This window comes from Lathamus discolor, chromosome 12 (genome assembly GCF_037157495.1).
Source record: "Lathamus discolor isolate bLatDis1 chromosome 12, bLatDis1.hap1, whole genome shotgun sequence".
Lineage (NCBI taxonomy): Eukaryota > Metazoa > Chordata > Aves > Psittaciformes > Psittacidae > Lathamus > Lathamus discolor.
The window spans coordinates 2,645,921-2,667,531 of record NC_088895.1 but is presented as its reverse complement, the minus strand read 5'-3'; the positions used below and the strand labels follow the sequence as shown (position 1 = coordinate 2,667,531).

Sequence of the window (21,611 nt, the reverse complement as noted above, 5' to 3'; positions counted from 1 at the left end):
AGCATTTCTTATATTCCTGCCATATAAGCAGCTTTTGTAAGACTCCTCTTTGCCCTTTCAAAAGGATGTGGGGAAAGAAATGGTAACATTGTGGGGCTTCCTCTGAGAACACCCCATCTCACCTATCTGAACAAGAATCTGAACCCCAAATTCATTGCTCTGGTGTTAAAATGGCCTGGGACAGTCCCTCAGGCAGGCAAAAGCCATTTAGAACTAGAGTAATTCAAAAAGCTTTTTAGGTAAAGAGCTGACTTGGGTTTTGTCTGAGCAAATCTGATGTATAAAGAGGTAGCCCCATCAGAAGGTGACATAACCCAGATGCCACAGTGACTTGACACTGACTTTACAGCACTCTAGAGAGGGTGAGCAACTTCCCCTTGATCAGGCAACACCCAGGACCTCTCCTGCATCACCGAACACTCAGAAATGCCCCATCCCACTCACCTCCCCCTAGACAAAATGAAATGTTGTCCCCTATGCATCATTCATCAAAGCCAGGACCCGTAATTAATAGCACCATTTGTTCGGGGGATTTCAACAGGTACTGAAACCCAAAGCATCAAAGCATGGACAGTCTCATCCTGGTCTGGCAGATCTAAATACGCCGGGATGACTTTCACAGACACATGACTTGGGAATCACTGTCCCTCCAAAAATGGTTTTAAAGGTCTTTCAAAGCACTGCAAACTGTGTTCTCAGCTCCAGCACAGATGACACTAAGAAAACAGTGCTCCACGTGGAACCACATCTCTGGGGGGGTTTTGAGACAAGATTTTGGGCTGGAGTTGTCTTCACAAAAAAAGGGAACAGCCACAATGACAACAAATACCAAATCTCCAAAGAGAGAACAAACTGGGAGTAGCGAGGTACAACACAGGCCTGGTTGTGCTGCCTTTTCCTTTGGCAACACCTCCCATCACAGCAGCAGAAACAAGGGAATGGTTGCTGCGAAAAGACTATTGTCCATACCAGAGTCCAGACTTCACTAAGCGACACAGGACTTAGGCAGAAACCTTAGCACCTCAGCATGGAATGGCTCAGCCCAGCACAAGATCTGAGCCTCCTTCTTCAAACTCCTCAGCTTCTCTGGGACCATATTTTAGGGCCTGTGGCTTTTCAGCAGAGTGGAATTTAAAGAAGAAAACCTTGGTTCATTACATCATGGCTCCAGGAATACCTAGGAACATTTTACATTGGATCACATCTCCCCAGATTACCTTCTGAAAGCCTTGCGGTCAAGTCACACGCCTGGAAACACAAGAGTGATGTGAGTAACCACTGAATAGCTCATAGATCAGTTCTCTCACGATGCTAGCAGAGAAACTTGGGAGAGGCATCACTCCCCCTTCAAGGGAGCGTGGTAATTACCTGAAGGAACTGCTGTGCCTATGGAGATACAGGAAGAATGGCCTGGAGTTAACGCATGCTTAATCTCACTTCCCAGGAATTCTGTGTCCAAGGTTGCCTGCAGTGCACGAGTATTGCCCCTCCTTATCTACCCCTTCATGTCTCCGTTTCCTCTGGGTTTATTATCCCACCTCCTGCCCGTGTGGTTTGGAAGGTCTCTGGGGAAAGAAGGAGAAAGACCCATCTTTGGCTGTGAGTCTGGTGCGAGATTTTGCTCCCAGTCCTGGTTCTTACTAGAGGTGAACCTTCCTTAATGAGAGGGTTCACATCTGAAGCGTGGCTAGTGTGGATGGGCCCTTCCAGCCTGAAGGGTTCACATCTCTTACCTCTTTTAAACCCAGAGGGAAAAGGCAAAGCACAGGGAGATGGAAAATGCCAAGCTGCATGGGGAGAACCCGAGGTAAACTCTTCCAAGAAACCATTACTTTAAGGGGAATCTCTGTTTCATCCTCGTACGTTCTGCCTTCGGGAGACACTTAGTTTCGCAATCTATTATTAGCTGGCTAAGCCCTGTGCTTTGGTGGAGCACTGTACTCTGCCTTTCAGAGACAAAGTGTGAACCTTAAATCTCCAAGTAAAGCCGTGTAAGCACAATTTGTGCATTCAACAATGCAAGGATGGGCAGGAGGCAGTCTTAAAACTCTGACCTCAGGTGACTTCTCAAGTCAAAGACAAATTGAGACACAAGAAGCAAGAATTCTGACGGTGCTTATAATCACTGGTTCAGGCTGCTTCTCATCGAGCAATGTCACCGTGAGACTTTTATTCAACTGAGATAACAGAAGTGACAGGAGCTTTTGTTGGGATTGGCCCTTAAGCTTCCCTTGTCACACCATAATTAGCTGGATTGCTCTATTACAGTTGGGGTATTTCATCTGCAAGTGCATTTGGATGGCTAATCCAAGGATAAGTCTCAAAAGCAGAGAATACTGCAGTGTTACAAGCCCCGAGAATGAGATGTTTCTCTCAGCTAGGTGCCTCATCCATTTTGCTTGCTGTCTGTTCCAGACTAAACTGAAGTCTTTATTTATGCCTTGAATACTCAAACAAGTTGGAGCTTCTGTTGTAAGCACAAGAGTCAAGGACAGTTCCTGCCCCAGAGGGCTGACTACCTAAAAAAGGTGACAGGTAACACCAACACCGACTCCTCCTCCTTATAAATCAGGAGATGAACCATGAGGAGATGACTTGCCTGGTGTCAGTCCAGCTGAATCAGAACTCACAGCACTGGGTAATGACTCAACCAGCAGACCACCCTACTCTCAAACAGTAACTGGAGATTCAAACGCGAGTAGCCTGGCATGGGATTAAATGGTTCACATAGCTGGAGATCCCTGGATACGCCAAGGCTGTGCCGCAAACTACCTCCTTTCCACGCCTCGGCACAGGATCTTTGTCAAAGCAGCTCAAGTTTGGTGTTGTTCCCAGTGGCCCATGTGCAAGCTTTGGCATTAACTTCCCGGTAGGCACCTCCCTTTCAAACTGAAATCCAATTTACAAAGCCTTTAATTTTAAACTTTCTCATCACTGACTTAATAAAACTAAATGACAGGTAATGGTCCCAGAAGCCAGGAACTATTAGATCCTTCTCAACACTAATAAGGGCTGATCAGACGCTTGTGCGCTCCTTTTCCAGCTCATGAAAACCCAGCTCCCCAAGGACTCTGCAACCAGGGAAGAAACAGGAAACCAACCAAGGGTAGAAGGGAAAGGAAAGAATAAAGGACAAAAAGGAGGAAAAATTCATGTCGATGTGAACACTTAAACCTGAGAAAGGGTAGCAGGATCATTGCAGATAATGCCTGCTCTCTTCTTGGAGTTCATCTGGGGCCCACGTGCTCGCTCTATTTCCCTAGCAGGGCACTGGGGGCTCTCAGAGGCACTACAGGCATCGTAGGGACGCAGAGGCATGTAGCAAACCGGCTCTGATTTCTGCCCAAAGGCATCAGTGTCATACCGGTCGGGATGTCAGCTTGGGAGAATGTCAAGGCAGCAGTCACGGTGTGCTGTCGCAAAGAGAAATAGATATCATTTCAAACACACAGCTCGGGAGAGAGGAGGGAGAGGCAGAAAAGTGAATCCCATAATGCACTTTTGGAGGGGAGAGAGGGAAAAGGAGGCTTAACTCTGCTCTGGCCATACCAAAGGAGGTGGAAGTAGAGGATGCTCCATATCTTTACAGCCCATGTGCTGCAAGGCTGGGAGGGGCAGGTGGGTGCTCCAGAATGGACTCAATTCTTGTTTCCTCTATACACTTTTGGTTAGGAAACAGTATCTGGAATTGGCCTCCTAAGACTATTCAAGGAATTCCTTGGCCAGCACAAAGCTTTAGTCTTTGCCTCTAGCACAAAGGAGAATGACAGTGGTGTGGTTGCAACAAACGGGGCTCCCCCAGTGGTTTTCTGTCCTCCTCAACTTATACCTCCACACTTTAATGATAAATGAGGCTTAAAACCCAATGTCATTGCCACATCTTAGTAAGAACCAGGCCTTACAGTCTTCACATCCTAGGTCTAAAGCAACCCTGGCTTACATACATTGAATTACACCCTTTTCCAGAGTAGGGTGGCTGTTAGGATGGTATTAGATCTGCTTCTACTTCTTCCCAGACTGTACTTCTTTCATGCTGATTTTCTACCCTTCAGTGGTTGCAAGGGCATTTGCCACCCAGTGCACCTAGTTGGAGGGGAAAATCTTCTTTGTTGGAGGGGAAAGACAGCGTCTTCACCTCAGTCCCACTCCCATGCTAGGAGAACTGAAAAGAGCAAGTTATCCGTCGTAAAAGCAAGGAGTAAAGGCTGCTGTTTCAATTTACATCAGCATCCCTCAGGCCAGCTGGTATCACCACCCAAAGAGGAAAACAAAGTTCACAAGAATACAGAAGCCAGCTGGTGACAGTTCCTGGAAGGAATTTCAGGCCAATCCTTGTGGCTGGGACAGAAGAAGAAACGAACACAGCCGGTACTTGGGGTTCAATGCAAATTAGGGCTAAGGATTAAATCTGATGGATGCGGCCATTTACTCTCTTTAGGTTTTGGGGCACCAGGTGGTGGTAAACTGTGATCATTAGTGGCAGCTGTCCTTCTATTGCTTTGAAAAGATACAATTCCACGAGATACCTGCCAAGAGTTCTGCCCACACCAAAGAGTGACAGGGTCACAACATTCCCAGTAGCTTCCTCTAGGTTTAGGTAGCCATATTTTCAAAGCAAACACTTTACAAATAACACCTTTTAGTGTCACAAAAATGCCACCCAAGAGCATTTGTATTGCAACAGAAGGAGATGGAGCGAATTCTGGGGAGAAGCACGACATTTCCAAGAGCTGATTATTCCTTGTTCCCCGTAAATCATTCGTTTTCTGCCCACGTGCACAAAGGCAACAGCACCAAAGAGTCTCAGGCTTCATCTTTGAAGGCATCCTAGTGGAAGGCTTGGAGACAACACAGCAAACTTACCTTATTACCCCCACCGCTGATGTCTGTGCTGCGTTTTTGATATACAAAGTCTGTATCACAGAAAGCCCTGGAGCCTGTTGCAGTATAATTAATGTGATAGGAAATCTTGTACTGGAGCACAGCCAGGATTTTCATCACACTCAAGGCTCACTCAGTAACCACTGGACTTTCCATTCCTCCCTCAGCCACCCACCTTATTTGTCTTTGCTTCCCAGTTCCTCTGAAGCACCTTTTAAACCCTATTGACATGATTCTTAGCTATAGTAGCATGCAGGATCTACGAAGGACTCTGTCTGGAGCAAATCCTTGCCTGCTGGCTTGTCTCTAGCCTAAATCAAGGCTCTCTTATACTTGCATACGACACTAGCTCATATAGCCTTGAAACCTCTCACTTCCCTATTCCCTTCAGATATTTTTATACTTAAAGTGGTTCCTCCTTACTCACCCCTGTCCTTTCCCTCCCAAGTCTGGCTTTCCACATAAAACTCTTCCAGCTTTTCTGAACAGGGGGAAATCTCCCAAGACCCTGAATTATTCTGGTTATCCTATACTTTTCCCTGTTCTCTGCATCTCTCTCAGATAATAAGGTGCATACACAGTATATTACAGCTGTAGAAAGAAGGGGGATTTATACATATGGCTTCTTCTACGTGTAATACCCAGGCCTGGATCCTCTCCCAACATCTGCTCTTAGTCTGGACAAAGGGAGTAAAAGATGTTACAAGGTTTGTAGCTTGTGTAAGAAAGATCTCATGAAGAATTGCAATAGCATACTCCTAACCCTGGGGAAATGGGTACGGACAGCCTCTTGGAACGAGGTGTAGCCTTGACAGGGATGCTTCATCTTGCAACACTAGCTTTTTCACTGCACTCCTTACTCGTATATAGCAAATAGCATTTGTATTGCTTCCTACAACACTACAGTGCTGGACAGATGGAAATCTGTAGCCTGTAACAGATAGGATTAGTAAAGAGGCTTGCCACATCCATACAATAGATGGACAGCAGCGTGAAGAGGAGGAGCTGGTGTCTTCCTTTCTGGGGATACACACGTACTTATCTGAACGTTTTCTTATTCTTTTGGGAAAACACAAACTACTACTTTTGTTCTATTTCTACCTGCTGGTCATCAACGGGTTACACCAAGTTGTCACCCCAAGCAGGGTGCTGGTTCACTTCATCCCAAATCTGTTCCCATCGGGAAATGTAAGCAACGCCTTGCTGGTAGTTCTGCTTTAACCTGACTCAGCTCTGGAGTAACACAACCCCTTTCATTAATTATACTTCCCTGGCCCCAGATTTAAAGGATTTCTATTCCTTATTGGAACACAAACCTGCCCGTGGATTTTCTCACTCTCCATGTAAGGCCCATTACTTACATAAGCTCAAAGGACTCTTGGGCTTTACATCCTGGCTTGGGCATGATCATATTTTATGTAAGTTCCTGGAGTTTGTTAGTCAACTTGCTTTTCACACATGACAACAACACAATATCCACTATAAAGCCACAAGTTTCACAACATCCAGACCCCAAAAAGCCTTAGATGCCCAGCTCCCATGGAAATCCTGAATACAGCCCTCATGCATCTCAGGTGGGGTGCCCAAAAGCCAGGGTTACTCTAAATCTGTAGCTGAAAGTTTGGATAACCATCTAATTCTGTTGGAGCTTTATCTGTCTTTGGCATGCCTGGATATGCTCTCTTTGTCTGGCCCATACTTTGGTCCTCATGGGATTTCAATGCTTCAGGCACTCTCTCAGCATTTCAGCTTGTTGGAGCAGTATCTGTGGTTGACCTGCATGAAGAGTCCAAGCAAAACCCACTCAAATAGTAAATCTGAGACATCTGAGGTGCACTGATATTTCTGGGTGGGAAAATGGAAGTTCTCCCCCTGCAATATGGCTATGCAGGAGCAAAACCAAGCACAACAGGACTTCTTTCATAAACACTATTGAACTTTCAACCAGTCCTCTCTCAGCCAAGCTTCAGGTATTTGGTGACAGAGTATAATGGCCGAGAAGGTTGTTTTCTGTCTTAAATGGAGAAGAGCTCCCCATCTGCAAAAGGGACACAGCACTACAAGTTTCTCCCTCTCCTCCTCTCACCATTCACTGTCTTTATTCAAGCACTTCACAGAATGAACTAGCTAAGACCTTAGTGCAATGACTTCATCTGGGGTCCTGTAGGAGTGGCAAATAAGAAATAATAAGAGAGGAGCTGTTTGCCCCAACAAATGGAGAACAAAAGACGAGATGTTCTAATCTGGATGAATACAGAGTAACACTCACCCTGTGCTGTGGCCCACTTGACTTGGAGAGAGCTGTGCAGCACATGCACGACACAGCTGGATTCTGGGTTGGGAAGCCTGGTCCTGCGAAAACAAGTTTTGCAGTGAATATCAGCAGCAGAATCTCACTGGTTGGTACAAGCTGTGAGCTCCTCTTAGACTATTATTTCACTATGGAAAAACACATCTCTTGGAAAACTCCCTCCCTGTTCTCCTGCAGCTTTCCTTCTGGTGTTCCCAGCACTATTTAGGAAGGCATGGCTTTCCAAGGAGAAGCATGGCCAGATGGTGCGGTGTTTTGCTAATAAAAAAGGAAACTTGGGATGCGTTTGTGTCCCCTCAAAACAACTCTAAATGTGGATTTTGAGATGCAGCATTAAAAGAAAGGCTGAGGGCCTGGATTACTTTCTAACTGATATCTACCCAGTCACACATATGACAGACACTTATCCTTTTCATTGCTTGTTGTCTGTTCAAGCCACACAACAGTGTCATTGTTCAGATGGCAACTTCACAGCAAAAAGGCGATGGGCACATCCCTCAGCTGGAATTGGCTGCAGTTCAGATTTCAAAGCCCACAGCAAGGTTTTTTTCACTGCAGCTTTTCTTCTCGGAGCACGCTGACAAGCTGAATGGCTTACCCTCAAATGTGCCAGCCTGTAATACAATCACCAGTCACCCAGGATCTTCTCCAGACCAGACAAAGGTACTGCAAGGGCAGGCAGAACAGATGCCCTGCAAATACCAGAAATGATGTGGTGTTTACTAGGACTCTCAGCCTTGTTCCTGCCACTCGCCTGGACCAGCTCCAGGCGTTCAAGGTTCACACTGGACTGACTCCACATTAAACGACAATGTAATAATTCATGTGTGTCTCCATGCTTTGGTTTTAAAGCCTGCAATTGAAAGGATACAGGGACACGGTAATTTCCTTGCTGAATCTGACCTGTGGGCCCATTAATGCAGGATCCTATTCATTACGCTGGTGAGTGGATAGCGGACAACATAGTTCTCTCTGCTCTGGTATTTGGGAAATGGTTGCTTTAAGAAGGATGGCAAAGGAAACCTGAATAGCCTGGAGTAAATAAAGAAAACCTTGTTGAGAGAAACAGGGAACTCCTTCTGCAATACTGCTTCTAGAGTATTTGTATACCATGCACAGCTCAGCCTCTATGTGTAACTGCACTGTTGGGGTGAGGAAAAGAAAGGAAGTTCCAGCTGGTTCATAGTTTTGTACTTCTATTAGATACTTACGTTTTGCTTTGGAGGAAAAAACCCAAAACCTCACTATTCCCTCCATAATTTCATTTTGGACACACTGAAATACATTAGAAATGCCTTAAATACAACTAAGCACAAGTAGAAGAAGCAGCAAAAAGCAAAAAGCCATTTGGAGAGAAAAAGAACACCTAAATATAACTCATGTCTTCAACTCGATCAGCCCCTCCTCTAAAGACAACAAAAGAGCCAAATCATTGTGATTTCCTCAACAATTTCAGTTTCGCCAAACTGACATTTTCCAATGGGAATGAGTCTATCAAAGTATTTCTGACCAAACCTCTGTACCATGATTACTAGAGAGCATCTGTGTGAGCTGCCATAATTAGGACAAGGTTTAAGAAAGAATTATGTTGCTGTGAGGGAATTCAATGCTTGGACATGGAGTATAAGACCATGTGATTCTACCTCTGTGTTTTCACCTCCAGCTTTCAAGTTGTTGGCTAGACAAATACTATCGTCAGCCAAAAGACTGAGCTTTTTACAGAGGAAACATATGTGTCTGACAGCATCTGCCATGAAACTTGGTTCTTATTCTGTCTTGTTTAGCTGTTTTCTCTTAAAAAGTCATTGTACTGGAAGTAAATGTATCCTTAGTTCATCAGCACAAGGATGACAAGACATGAAGGACATTTATCTTGTCTAGATACCATTTAAACTCCTATAAACGTGACCAGAAATTCTTACCAGCTCAGGAGAATCCATGTTGGGGCAGATTTTCAGTGCTACCAGCTTTTGCTTACACGAAGAACACTGCAGAAGTACTTTCTCCAGGCATCATGATAACCCAGCTGCCAACAACAGCCAGCCTGAGGAATCTGAGACGGGAATGAACAAACGTGGAAGTGTTCATGGATGGTGAGCTCTGGGACAGCCTGAAAAGTGGTGCTGGCCAGTGCCCTGCCTTTAGCAGGAGCTTCTCCACACTGTGTTTCTTCTATAGCTATTTTCCTACCAGTGACAAGCTATTCCCTATGAGTGGCAAGCTATTCCTGGCCTACAGCAGCAGCGAATTGGTTCCTCCCTCCTGTCCCTGCACTGGTGCAGCTTCTTGACCAGAAAGCAGAGGTACGTTGCTATCTTCTGTCTCAACCCTTTTCCCACCCAGAAGCTCTTTATAAGCATTCCCACCCGCTCCTCCACACTCGGATATAAGGTTGAGATAATATCTGGAGGAGCACACTTCTTATTCCCAGCTCCCCAGAGCAGGTGCTTTGCTTTGTTGCTCCTGGAGCGCAGGGAGATGTTAACATGTAGAATTCCCACCTCCCCCAGTACATTCATTTCTAAAGTGTCCCAGTCCCTTCAATCCTCTTCAAGCATTCAGTTTTGGTCCCATTTACAGCCAGCCCTTTCCCCGACTCCACTCAGCCAGTCTGTTCTATGAGTTACCTCGACACCGTGAGCACAACTGGATGATACGTCTCTGCTGGCTGGCAATGGCTTTTATACATGACTGAGGGTTAGAAAGGTTCTTATCTGCACGCTTCAAAGAGCCTCCTCCCATTTGACAACTTGGTGCCTCCCCTGGATGATTTGAAAATCTTATTCTCCACAGTTCTAAGCCTTTTGATCTTTATAAAAGCCAGGTCACACAACAGCTCATACTCTATGTCTTGATGGATGCCATAAACCCTGAGCCATGGCCTCATTGGGCCTCAGTACCTCTGATCTTGTAGAGTATCTTTATGAGTATTTTCTTTGAAGGGCCACAATCTGCCTTAAAATCTTGTATCAAACTCCCAAACATCATTATTGTGCCTGCAATTTACATTAGCAAAAGAGACATATAATCCACCATCTCCTAGTTTTTCTCCCACCAGTCCAACCTTTAGGTCATTCACATTTACATCCTCTCCAGCATAAAAGCAGATTGCAGCCAGTTCTGCTCTCTGGGCAGTGCTGCATGTGCCAGTACCACCAACACTGTATCGCAAACATCACACGCCAGTATCTGAATCTAAATAAAGATAGTGCCAATTCCAGTGTCTTTGAAATAAATGCATGAGTCTGTTTCTTTTAGTATCATTTTATAAAGGCTGTTTGAAGTGCAGGACATAAGCTCACTGATGATTTAAGAAACCTATATTAAGAAAAATTCTTACATTTAATGAACTGAGAAGATCAAAAGCAGAACAAGAAGGATTTATTTCTACACACTATCACTGCATCTTCTTCGATCTAAGTGTCACCATTGCTGAAAGGGCTTTTCATCACCTTGCTGTCTTAGGGCCTGATCTCCATCCATAGCACTAAACACCACCGAGGCGCTGAGGGTCGTCACAACTTCACTTGGTGACATTTGGAGCCAAGAATGCTCCTCAGCCCTGAACTAATTTCATCCTTGCCAGGTCTGGCCCCGGTGTCAGGGATGCTGTCCGCAGCTATCACCAAAATGATCTTTCTGCATTTACTAAAGGCAGCCAGGACACAGAGAAAGAGGCATCATATCCTGAACACGAGACATAGAATGGTTCCTGAATTGAGGAGTTTGCATGGCACACTGAAGGAATGAAATGAGGGATGAAATGAGGCACACAAGGTGTGTGGGTCCGTCACCAAACTTGTATTTCCACTAACTCTAGAAGCACTAAGAAAGAAGCTCTTTCGCTTTCCCAGCTTTGTTATCAGTGTATTCCTGCACAGACAGAGTAAAGACAGAATTGTGTAGAGATGAAGGAAAGCAAACAAATACCCCTCCTTTACTGGATATGCCACCTATGCAAGATGTGCAGGTACGTCAGCCTTGCTCTGGTCTGTTAGAACAAGATCGAACTATGCCTCCTTTTCTCCCCAAAAGAACAGTGGATCATGGAAACTCATGGAATTTTACCATCTAAGTCAAGCACAACACACATCCTCCCTTACAAACTATGTCATGGAGTGAGTTCCCTCCTTCCCGCTCCATCAATACTTGTACAAGGACACAAGGGTTGATCTAGTTTATATGGTGACACTTCACATTTCATGGACTATTCCCCATCCCTCATCCACAAAAGTGACAACAAGCAAGTACATCCCAAGTCATAGGAGAAAAGATGATGAATGCAAAGGGAATCTATTGGAATTACTTTGCATTACAAAATAAGGGAGAAATATTTCCAGTACCATTAAATTTCTCATTTGTCCAGACCAAAAGGATCACATCAAGGAAAACAACAACAAAAACTCAACACAAGATTGAACAGGAAGAGAAGAAGGAAAGCCTGGTAAAATTAACAGTACCTAAGAATTAAGACTATCCAAGATGTTGACAGTTTCCTTTTCTTCCCTTTAAAAGGGTAGGTCAAGGCAAGTAATGAAATTTTATACACAGCAAAGTCAGGCAAATGAAACAAAGAAAAAATCAAAGGAAAGGCAAAAATCAGAGGGTCTATGGGATGACAGCAGAAAAAAACATGGAAAGGGTTGGAGTTGTCAGAGACATGAAGGCACCTGGTACAACCTTCATCGATAAAGGCTCAGATCCGTATCATCAGGAGACAGCTCCGCAGGTCCAAGGCCTGATTTATGACTTTCAGATTGCCAGCTGTGACATAATTCACTGGGCAGCAAGACTGGGGTCAATATACGTTTAAGTAAAAAGGGTTTTTGTAAGCCTGTGGGGTCAATCAGGAAAAGCTGTCATTACTGGATGGGAGGGAAGAGGGGAGAATGAACGGGCTGGCAGGGAGAGGAGGAGTGACCAAGCAGTCAATTCCCGTTAAGTAACTAAGGTTGTTTTATTGCTAAACAGCAGTCTAGCAACAAAGCACATCCTGGAGCATGTGAGCCAAAGGATCTACCCCTTTGGAAAGAAGTATCCCATCCCCTCTTCACCTATAGCAACCTCCTCCCACATTCAGAAAGGACTCAGATTCCAACCCTTTCTGAGCCGAGTCCAGTTCAAGCAATCTAAGGTCCCTGTGTCAAAAGCATCCTGCATCATGGCTTCAGCACCCAGTCCAATTTGAAAGGTAAGGCCTTCCAGAAGTTCCCAGTTTTATTTACACCTACCTTGTGGGTGCTATGATGTTATTTACTGTAAGACAAAATCCTTCTACATAGCAACCATCTATGTATTTATAGTTAAGCTGTAAGATTCCTTGTGGAGTGTTCTAGGGAAAAATTCTGGCATACGAACCGACTGACATAGATTATGTTATGTCCACCCCTCAAAGGATAACACTGTCTGGTGTAGACAGGGTTAATGAAATGCTCCCTAGCCAAGTCTGAAACCTTCGATGCACATTTCTGACCCAAGCCAGGCCTATATATAAGAGAAGACAACTGGTCTCTGTGCTCAGTCCCCACTTCCTCCAAACTGGGTCTAGTAGCTCATGTTCCAGATGCCAAGATGAGACCTTGGTGATGAAAGCTGGATTTAGGAGACGGAACTGGAGTCTTTCCTCTTCCACCTGCATCATCCTAAAGCAGCTGAATCCTTGGCTTTACGTGCAAAACTTCAACAGAAATAGGGCAAGGAATACAGAGGAAAAAATGTCCTGTTTTAGCAAGGAAGGTGGGAAAGGCTGCCAAAGCTAAGTAGCTAAATTTGACAGCTTTTACTACTTGTACAGAAACACAAAATGGCGAGAAGGTTGAGAAAGAAAAGATAATCCAGTTGAAAGTGTTCATGGCATGACTACAAACACAGAAAGTAACTACAGAAATCCATCTTCTCACAGACTGCCCACAGATAGGCCTAGTAGCTGGAACACAGGCTCTGAGTAAGCTCTAGCTGGCTGCCTGTACAAAAAAGCCTGGGAAGCTGCTCTCTGGCCAAGCAGGCTTGGAAAGCAGTGTTATTCACCAAGCGTGTACCAGAGCTGTTCCAGAGAGCATGGATGTGGCCATCCGGTCCAGCTTGGTTTGGCACAAGAAGGTGGCTGCATAAACAGTGGTCAGAATGAGATCCAAAACCAAGAGCACTGAAGCCACGAAGTGAAGATGGCATGAGACAAGAGACAGGCTGCCTCAGACAACTAACTGAGGCAGGACATAGCAAGTTTAGGTTTGCTTTCTAGGTGCAGGCCATGACTGCTGACAGGGCTGGTATGTCCAAAGGAAGCTCTTAAGAGGAAGCCCAGGTTTCACCCGTGAGCAGAAATGTGTATTATGACTTCTCAATTCAATGCAAGACCTCACTGACTCACCGCATAAGCTGGTTACTGCGTACGCAGGGATACTTTCCCTCCAGCAAACTTCCTTATGTTGGCATTAATTTCTTTGCCTTCTTTGGCTGCCTTAGATTATCTCTTTAAAGCACAGAACTGACTTTTCTTTCCAGACGCGGAATGTTCTCTGCTGTGTGCAGGATGGACTTTGGCACGCCAAGAGCATCCTCCAGAAACCCCCCTGCTGCCCACCTCCTTTGCTTGCTGGGGCACTTGTGATTCTGTTCCAGGCAGCTGGGTCATCTCTGTAACAAATTAGTGTGGAAAGAAGACTTTTATAGAACCATTAGGCATCTTAAAGAAATAGATCATAGCACATCCATTTCAGGCATAAGCTCTCTTGAGAAACAGGTATGAGTTGTCAGTTCAGGCCTCTGCTTTGAATACCTGAAACGTAAAGTAGCGAACGGGGGTTAGAAGCATTTGCTTTCAGCGTGGGACTCAGGAAGCTCTTGCATATCCATGATGATCAGATGTACCTCCCATCCTGCTGTTACTGAGCATTTAGGCCAGGCTTTAAGAACCTCAGTCGTAAGGCGCACACAAGATACAAGTATATTCCTCATCATTATTGCAGGGGCCGTAAGTGGCAAAAGCAGCTCCTGGTTTGGAACTTGCGGGAAAGCTCGTTATCAGTGGGGCATCCTTGAAACAGCAACCAAGAGCATTAACTTTTAATATTTAATGTAATCCTCAGGCTCTGGGAGAGCAATGTGAGAAATATCCCGTAAAAATCTATTAGTGTTAATAAAATACCACCCAACAGGTTGTCCATTATCAGCAATTAAAGTTTTCAAAGCGGGTCAGAGAACTCCCTGCAATGATTTGTGTGGCCCTTACATCCGTTCTTCTCCTTCTTCCATTTTTTTTCCCCCTTTATTAAACTTTCTCAACTCTTGTTTTTTTCTCCCCTCCCTCCCTCCCACAGCACAGTCTGAGCCCTAACCAGTGAATTATAGCACTAATGAGGTGTTTATACTCTCTGCCCATCAATCACAGATGTGTGTGAGTGAAAGCACCAGCCCATAGTCGGGAAGTGCTGCAGCCTTTGCTGCAGCCAAAGGAGTATTAGACTGTAGCTAGATAAATCCCCTGCTCTTTTCCTTTGTTGCTTTTAGCCTCGGGGCAGGAGCAAATACACTCCATCTGATTTTCTACACCGCATAAAAACGGGGACATCCTTGTAGCTCACGTATGTAACCTCTGTCCCTCTCATTTGTCTCACTCTACCCCTTAACCCCAGCAATGCACCCTGGAAAGTGATAGCCCAAACAACCAAAGCAGCAGCTAACACAGGGTGCCATCAAATAAGGCAAGAGCTGCCCCCCCCCCTTCTGTTTCAATGCTCTTCTCATCTTTTCCTTGGCTATGTCTGGAAAGGAAGGCAGATCTGCTAACGTGCCGCTGGTGGCACACTGAAGGACCAACACTCAGAGCATAATTAGAAATCAGTTAATTTAAGACTTGTTTCATTTCCTAAAGGAGCAAAAACAAACCCCAGACTTGGATTTTTTTCATAGTGAGGCTTTGGCTTTCTCACTGGCAATGAATTCATCATAAAGAAAATGAAATCTAAATGAATAAATAGCCACGTTTATGGAGAACTCAAACGGCTTTACACCTACACACACGGAGTAATTAAATGAGGTCTCTGTGGTCTCAATTTAGCATCAACTGGTAAAGAGTGGGGCAAGTTCAGATATGATGCTCACCAAGAACTCCTCAAGGTGCAGCCTCAAAGTCCCTAGGAAGAAGACAAGGAGCTTGTGGATGGTGTCCCAAGCAGCCCTGCACACCAGCTGGAAGTCTCCTATATCATCCTTAAGAAAAGGAGTTCTGAGCAAGGAGAAGGAGCTGAAGAGACTCAGCCATGGCTGCAGGGACTAAAATCTTCCAAAGCAGCTGCCCCTGTTCTAGGTTGATTCATGCAAACTCAAGTGTACCCCACGCATGTGTGTCTTGGTGGGGGAGCCCAGGGCTGTGTGTGCAACGCTGGCAGCCTCCTGCCCGAGGAGCTGTGGTTTTAATCTTACCTCAGCACATATTAGGGTGGAGCACGCAGTCTTCCCTCATCCTGATGAACGATTAGCATATAGAGCTTTTATATGATTCTTAAAGAAAATCATGTTTTCACTTGAATGGGGTTGATCTCTATGGTGCTTTATGGAGCTGTATTCCCCTCTCCTGCTTCCCATCTTGCCCCCATTCCAATCAGAGAAATATTCTCTTCTCCTCCTCCCAGTATCCTGATCCATCTTCTGATTCATGCTCTGTTCCTGTAAATAAAGCTCTCCCTGTACTGTGCTCCCTGCCCACACCCTCAGGTGCAGACCCATCAAAGGTGGTCCCTTTGGCTTTACAGCTCTACAGGGGCTCTGTAGCTGAGCACCCACCACCACACTGCCCCTGTGGACAACGGCAGCCTTGGGGCTGCCATTTCACTTCATTTGGGACAGGAGATCTCTTGTCTTTCCCCATGTTCATGCCTAGAGCAGAGACTTTTAATGCTTCTCCATCTGTAACCCCATACCACTTTTGGAAGGAAGCTCCAGGTCCTGGTGCAGCCAGTTCACATCTACTGACAAAAGATCATGTTCCCCTTAGTTTTTTTCCATGAATCCCTTCCCAGTCACTCATGGATCCCCTCAGCCCAACAGTAGAAACACTTGGATGACATTTTCCAGTGCAAATAAAAGCCTTTTCTCAACCCAACTACAGGGTCAGATTCCCAGGGGAACCTGGCACAGACCAGAGGGACATCTCTACTGCAGATAGGGTTAACTCACCTTCTGGCAACACGGATAAGCGCATTGATAATGGCATCAACAACATCACCCTGTGGCCATACTGCTTTTGGTACTCCAGCAAACGCATCTGCAAGTAGCTCGGGTGCCTCATCCCCCCACTCCGTCTGCTGGAAAGACATTTCTTGGGAGGGAGGAAGGATGAGAGGGGGAGAGAGGGAGACAAACAAACACTGGGGTTTGTGGTAAGCAGCGGGGAGGGGGGACTTGGCAGCGCTTTGTAGCACAGAAGGAAGTCTTAATACTTGGAGCCAGTTGACTAACCTCACTGGTGACCTTCCATCGCAGGCGCCAGTGCTCTCACACAGGGGAAACAACCAGAAGGAGGGAAAGAAACAGAAGCTGAAAGCAAACGGTGCAAACACCACCGCAACATAGGGACGGATGCTCCTGTCACTTGAGAATGATATCTACAACCATAGGGGGAGCGCCAGGAGGGGGAAGCAAACTCACTTCCCTGATGCACCTCATAGATTCCTGCTCCTAAGGGTTATGCTTCTATTTAAGCACCAAAACAAGTGGCTGGATTTTCTCAGGAACTTGGTACACTGAGGAACTGCGGCTTGGAGTGTCCCAAGGGCTGCATGCAAACCATGGGGTAGGGGCTGTGCAGGCTCAGCCCTGAATCATGCAGGCTGGTGACACGACCAGAGCGCGCTGCAGCTCCCTGACTCACATGCCCAGGATTCCTTCCTACGGAAACCAGAGCGTGGGAGGAGAGAAAGCAGGAATGGTGCAGAGCCACATCTCACAGCTGGGAAGAGAGGAGACGGTCCTCGACACAGGAGTTGGGAAACACTGAGTATCCCACAGCTCAGCTAAAGCCCCCGGGAGCTGCTGGGTGAGAAGCTCCCCAAGAACTCAAGATCTTATAAAGCTTGTCCCGTCTGACATCCCACGCAAGAACAGCACAGAGAGAACAGGGATGCCCTACTCCACCGTGCGCATGAATGAGGCAATCCCTTTGCATACACTTCACATATTCATCCTGTTGCTAGAACTGAGCACTCAAAATCTGATTTGACACTGGAATATGTTAAATACGTCTTTTAGCCCCTTTGTCCTGGGTACAAATGATTATTTCTAGTTAAACTCATACAGAGACCTTAGCAGAGCTAAGCAAATGTTTCCTTCCATCACAGAAATGCAGCCACCTCTGAGGAGGAATTAAATAACCACTTAAACCCACAACTTCTACAGTGGAAAATGCATATACAAGTGTTGATGATGCCCACGAAGGTTCCAAGACAGTATGTGCAAGCACGTGGGAGACAGCTCCTCTGGTGAGCCCTTCTGCCCCACCTGGCTGCCAGAGCACTCTACCTTGGAGCAGGGTCAGCAGAGAAGAACGTGCCTCCGCGCACACCACAGAGCCTGGGAAAGAGGGGGGAGAGTGTGGGCAGCACGGTGGTTTATGGGCAGGAATTCCATGTTTAGGACAATCCTTGGAGTCAGCTGAAAAACATTAAGTTTGGTCACTTGAGTGCTTTTGAAATCTGTGCCCCAGCCATGAGTGTGAGGCAGGCCTGCTCCCAATGACTCATGTGGTGAGCACGCAAGGATCATACATGCAAGAGGACCCACACAACTGAACCAGCTGCGTGAGGTGTAAACCAAAGGAAGAAGTCTAAGGAAGGACACCCTTAAATATGTCCCGTGTGGCACTGGCACTGGTACATTCCACATCATTTCTCCTTGCGCTGCAGCCAGGATGGCAAAACACGTACCCTCCAAAGTCAACACAGGCTTTTGGACAATGCCCAAGAATCCGTACGTTGAGCTTACTCCAGCAAAGCAAGGGAGAAACGACCAGATCACAGCCAAAGGCTGTATTGCCACAACAGCGGATGAGCGTGGAGCCAGCCTGGGCAAGCTGGAGTGACAGACATTGATTCAGTACTGCCAATACAGCGTCCGCGAGACCTGCTGAACTTCCTCTGCCTGTTGGATTAAACTATGTATGGAAATAAGAGCCAGAATGGGAACAGGGAGAAGAAAATGAGGGGGAAATCACGCCCCATAATTTTAAGCTTCTAAAAGGTAGGGATTCATTCCAAGGTAATTGTTTAAGTTCGCTTTACATGCAGTGGAGAAAGAAACTCCTTGCCAGAATGGAATTTCTCTCATCTTAAATTAGGTGGGATACGTGTTCCTCCTTGCTGTTCTCTGTTAACAAGAAAGGAAACCGAGACAATTAGTTTAGTCTGGATACTTTGCTTAACAAGATTAAAATTAGGAGAGAGGAGTCTTACTTACCCTTAATGTCCTACCCTGGCAAAAGCAACAGAGCCATGAGTGCGGCTTCCCTCCCTCGTGCCCTGGCAAACCATCTCCTGCTTCTGCCACCTTTACTCGCATTGATCATCACCCAAGCCCTTGAGAAATCAAGGCAACTCCTGACATGAGGGTGCCAGAAAGTGGCAAATTCTAACTTGCAGGAATAAAGGCAGGAATTTGGGAAACACAGGGATGAGAGCTGGTTGGCATCACAGTTACTTCAAACATCTCAGCCAGTTGCACGAGGAGGTGACAACTTCTCTTTAAACAAGCTATTTGTCATATTCTGAGCTGCATGAATTAGCAGGTCCTGGCACTTCTCCCAGCTGAGCGCTCCTCCCAGCTTCCTCTCGCTAACGGGCACAAGAGCTTGAGCCCATGAACCCTTTTCCTCCTTCGCCTTTGCTTGCTCTCTGCTCCCCAGCACACGCAGACCTGCGGTGAGCACAGCTCAGCCATTCTGTGCTGGAAAACAAAGCTGCCAACACGGGGGCTGCCGTCAATCCCTGAGCGCAAAGGAGGTGCAAGTCACCTCCTCTGTGCCAGGTTACACCAGCTCTGCTATCCACGTCATGCCCGGCCTCACTCAACAGCTTCCAGCAGGCTGCACTGATACAATCAGTCTGCCCCAGTCCTGGAAAAAGAGAAACCATGAAAAACTACTCTGAATCCTGCCTCTTCAAAATGCTGCTCACAGTTCCCTTCTTTACCTCCTTCCTTCCTTTCCATTTCTGCAATTAGTTCTCCCCCTTCCTCCTTTTCCCCATCTCTCCCCTTTAACAGAGGGAAAACACAAGAAAGGAAACGCAGGCAGCCAAAAGCTCATTAACATACTTGACCTTTCTGAAGGAAATTAATTCCAAATTCCCACATACCGGCTGTGTTGCTTGGTTTTGTCAAAACGGTGCCATCATTAGGGAGGAGAAGAGATGGCTCAAGGGGACGGGGTGTCTGCCACCTCAATGGAACTTGCACCGAGTTACTGAGTGCTGGCACAAATAAAGCAATGACATGGGCCATTCTGTCAGCTTTTCACATGAAATTAATCTTCGTTTCGTTGGCTGTGTAAATTTTTATCACCATGGAGTGGGGGGTGATGAATATAGCAAAGCATCCTGACAGCTATGGCCTGAAAACTCGAGGTTGTCTCAGCATCTTAACCGCAGTGGTGCTGGAACAGTTCTTCGCATGTCGTCCCCGTGTGCATGCACACGTGTGTGTGCGCGTGTGTACATGTGTGTATTTCTGCCTGGACATGGGAGTGATTCGCTGACACTCTCTTTGGACTCAAATGTGCTGTGGCCTGGGGAACGCTTGGGGTTTGGATTTCCTGGCTTGAAGGCAATGGCGAACAAATTAGGGCTTCTCTTTCACTCTCCGAATCCCAGTCCAAAAGCCAGTTTGGATCCCAGCATGCTCTGGTGGGGTTGACAGGATTTCCTCATTGATGATCAAAAGAGCAGCTCTGCCTTCTCCTGTGGCTCTGTAGCCTGTTGTTGCTGTTGGTCTCAAGGTATATGTCGCGTTGCCGAGCAGGTAAGGACATGACACTGTTTGCTGCTAGCAAGGATGTGAGAATAACACACCTCTGTGGTGCTGCATGCACCTTCCCTCCTCCCAGACAGCTCTGAAGCACACACACGGGTGCACTGACACAAACACACTCTCAGACTGAGCCCAGCTACACACCCACACTAAGAGGCAGGATAAGCATGAAACCACCCTGACTGTACCCCAAGATCCACATCCGCAGACACAGCGATGCGTGAACCTGCAGACGTCCCAGGATTGCGGTTTACTCTGTGCTCTATCTGAGACAGATGAGAGACTTAAGCCTTGAGTCCCTATAGAGCAGCAATACAGATATCATAAAGAAGCTTGTCTCTGAAGCAGCCTGATTGATAATGGCCAGAAACAAAGGCATGGAGGCTTGGCTGAGATGAGTGACCAGGCCTCTGGCCACTATCACACATGCTGCACATGGCATCACTTGCTAGTCAAGGGCAACAACTGCTCTTTTCAGAGCAATAAAGAGCAAAGCCAAACACAGCCACCCCCTGCATCCAAGCTGTCAGTCAGAGGCAATGTGCTCAGCAGGAATTGCGCTGCTTACACTTATGGCTTCAATGGGAAAACCAGGACCTGGCTCCTGAATGTAAAGCTTATGTCACTTCCCAAATTAACCAGCGTTCATTCTGTACTAAAGTGCACACATGCCAGAGTTTGGACAATGACAGAGGCATGTCCTGACAGGAACATCTCCACAGGACGTGCTGGGTGGAAGGATGTACACACCAAACAAGAAATCCCTTTTCAAATGCACATGATGTCTTCATACACATGCACATGAGGGTGCACACAGGAAGACATACAGAGATGGATGTTCCCATTTGTGTGTATTTGGAGATAGCTCATGAATAATTGTTACTAAAGTCTTAAAAGTAAACATGTGGAAAAACATAATAGATGTCAAGAGCTATTTTTAGTGAAGATATTATCAGTCTTGAGCCATTTCATCAAATTCTGCTCTTGAGCAAATCTCTATTTAGTACCAGAGTGCAGCCTCCCTGACACTGAGCCACAGGTAGCTAAATACCAAAGATGTATATAAATATGTCTGACATCCCTGTCTGAAAGCTTTCACAGGTCGCCCTTCTATCAACCTCTGGTTAACCACCAGTATCACATGTACTCTTACACGCCAGTGGCCCTTGCACTGTGAGGAGTAAAGAAACCAAAGCCTGTGCTTCATACTTTGTTGGGACAGATAAGAGTCTTAAACCTTCAGCTCCTTCAGCATCAGTGGACAGTTTATGGATAAGTCATAGAATCATGGAATGGTTTGGATTGGGAGGGACCTTAAAGCTCATTCAGTTCCAACCACCTGCCACAGGCAGGGACACCTTCCACTAGAGCAGCTTGCTCCAAGCCCCATCCAATCTGGCCT

At 46.2% G+C, this 21,611-nt stretch overlaps 1 long non-coding RNA gene across 1 annotated transcript in view; it reads right to left on the bottom strand.

Annotated features, from left to right (window-relative positions):
- Positions 1 to 21,611, bottom strand: part of LOC136021063 (uncharacterized) — an 83,703-nt gene that overhangs the window by 47,861 nt on the left and 14,231 nt on the right. Inside the window, exons 2-5 of the long non-coding RNA XR_010615656.1 lie at positions 9,115 to 9,245; positions 7,151 to 7,233; positions 3,365 to 3,413; positions 1,369 to 1,565 (exon numbers count right to left, since the gene is read on the bottom strand). This is a non-coding gene — a long non-coding RNA (uncharacterized LOC136021063). The remainder of the gene's footprint in view (positions 1 to 1,368; positions 1,566 to 3,364; positions 3,414 to 7,150; positions 7,234 to 9,114; positions 9,246 to 21,611) is intronic.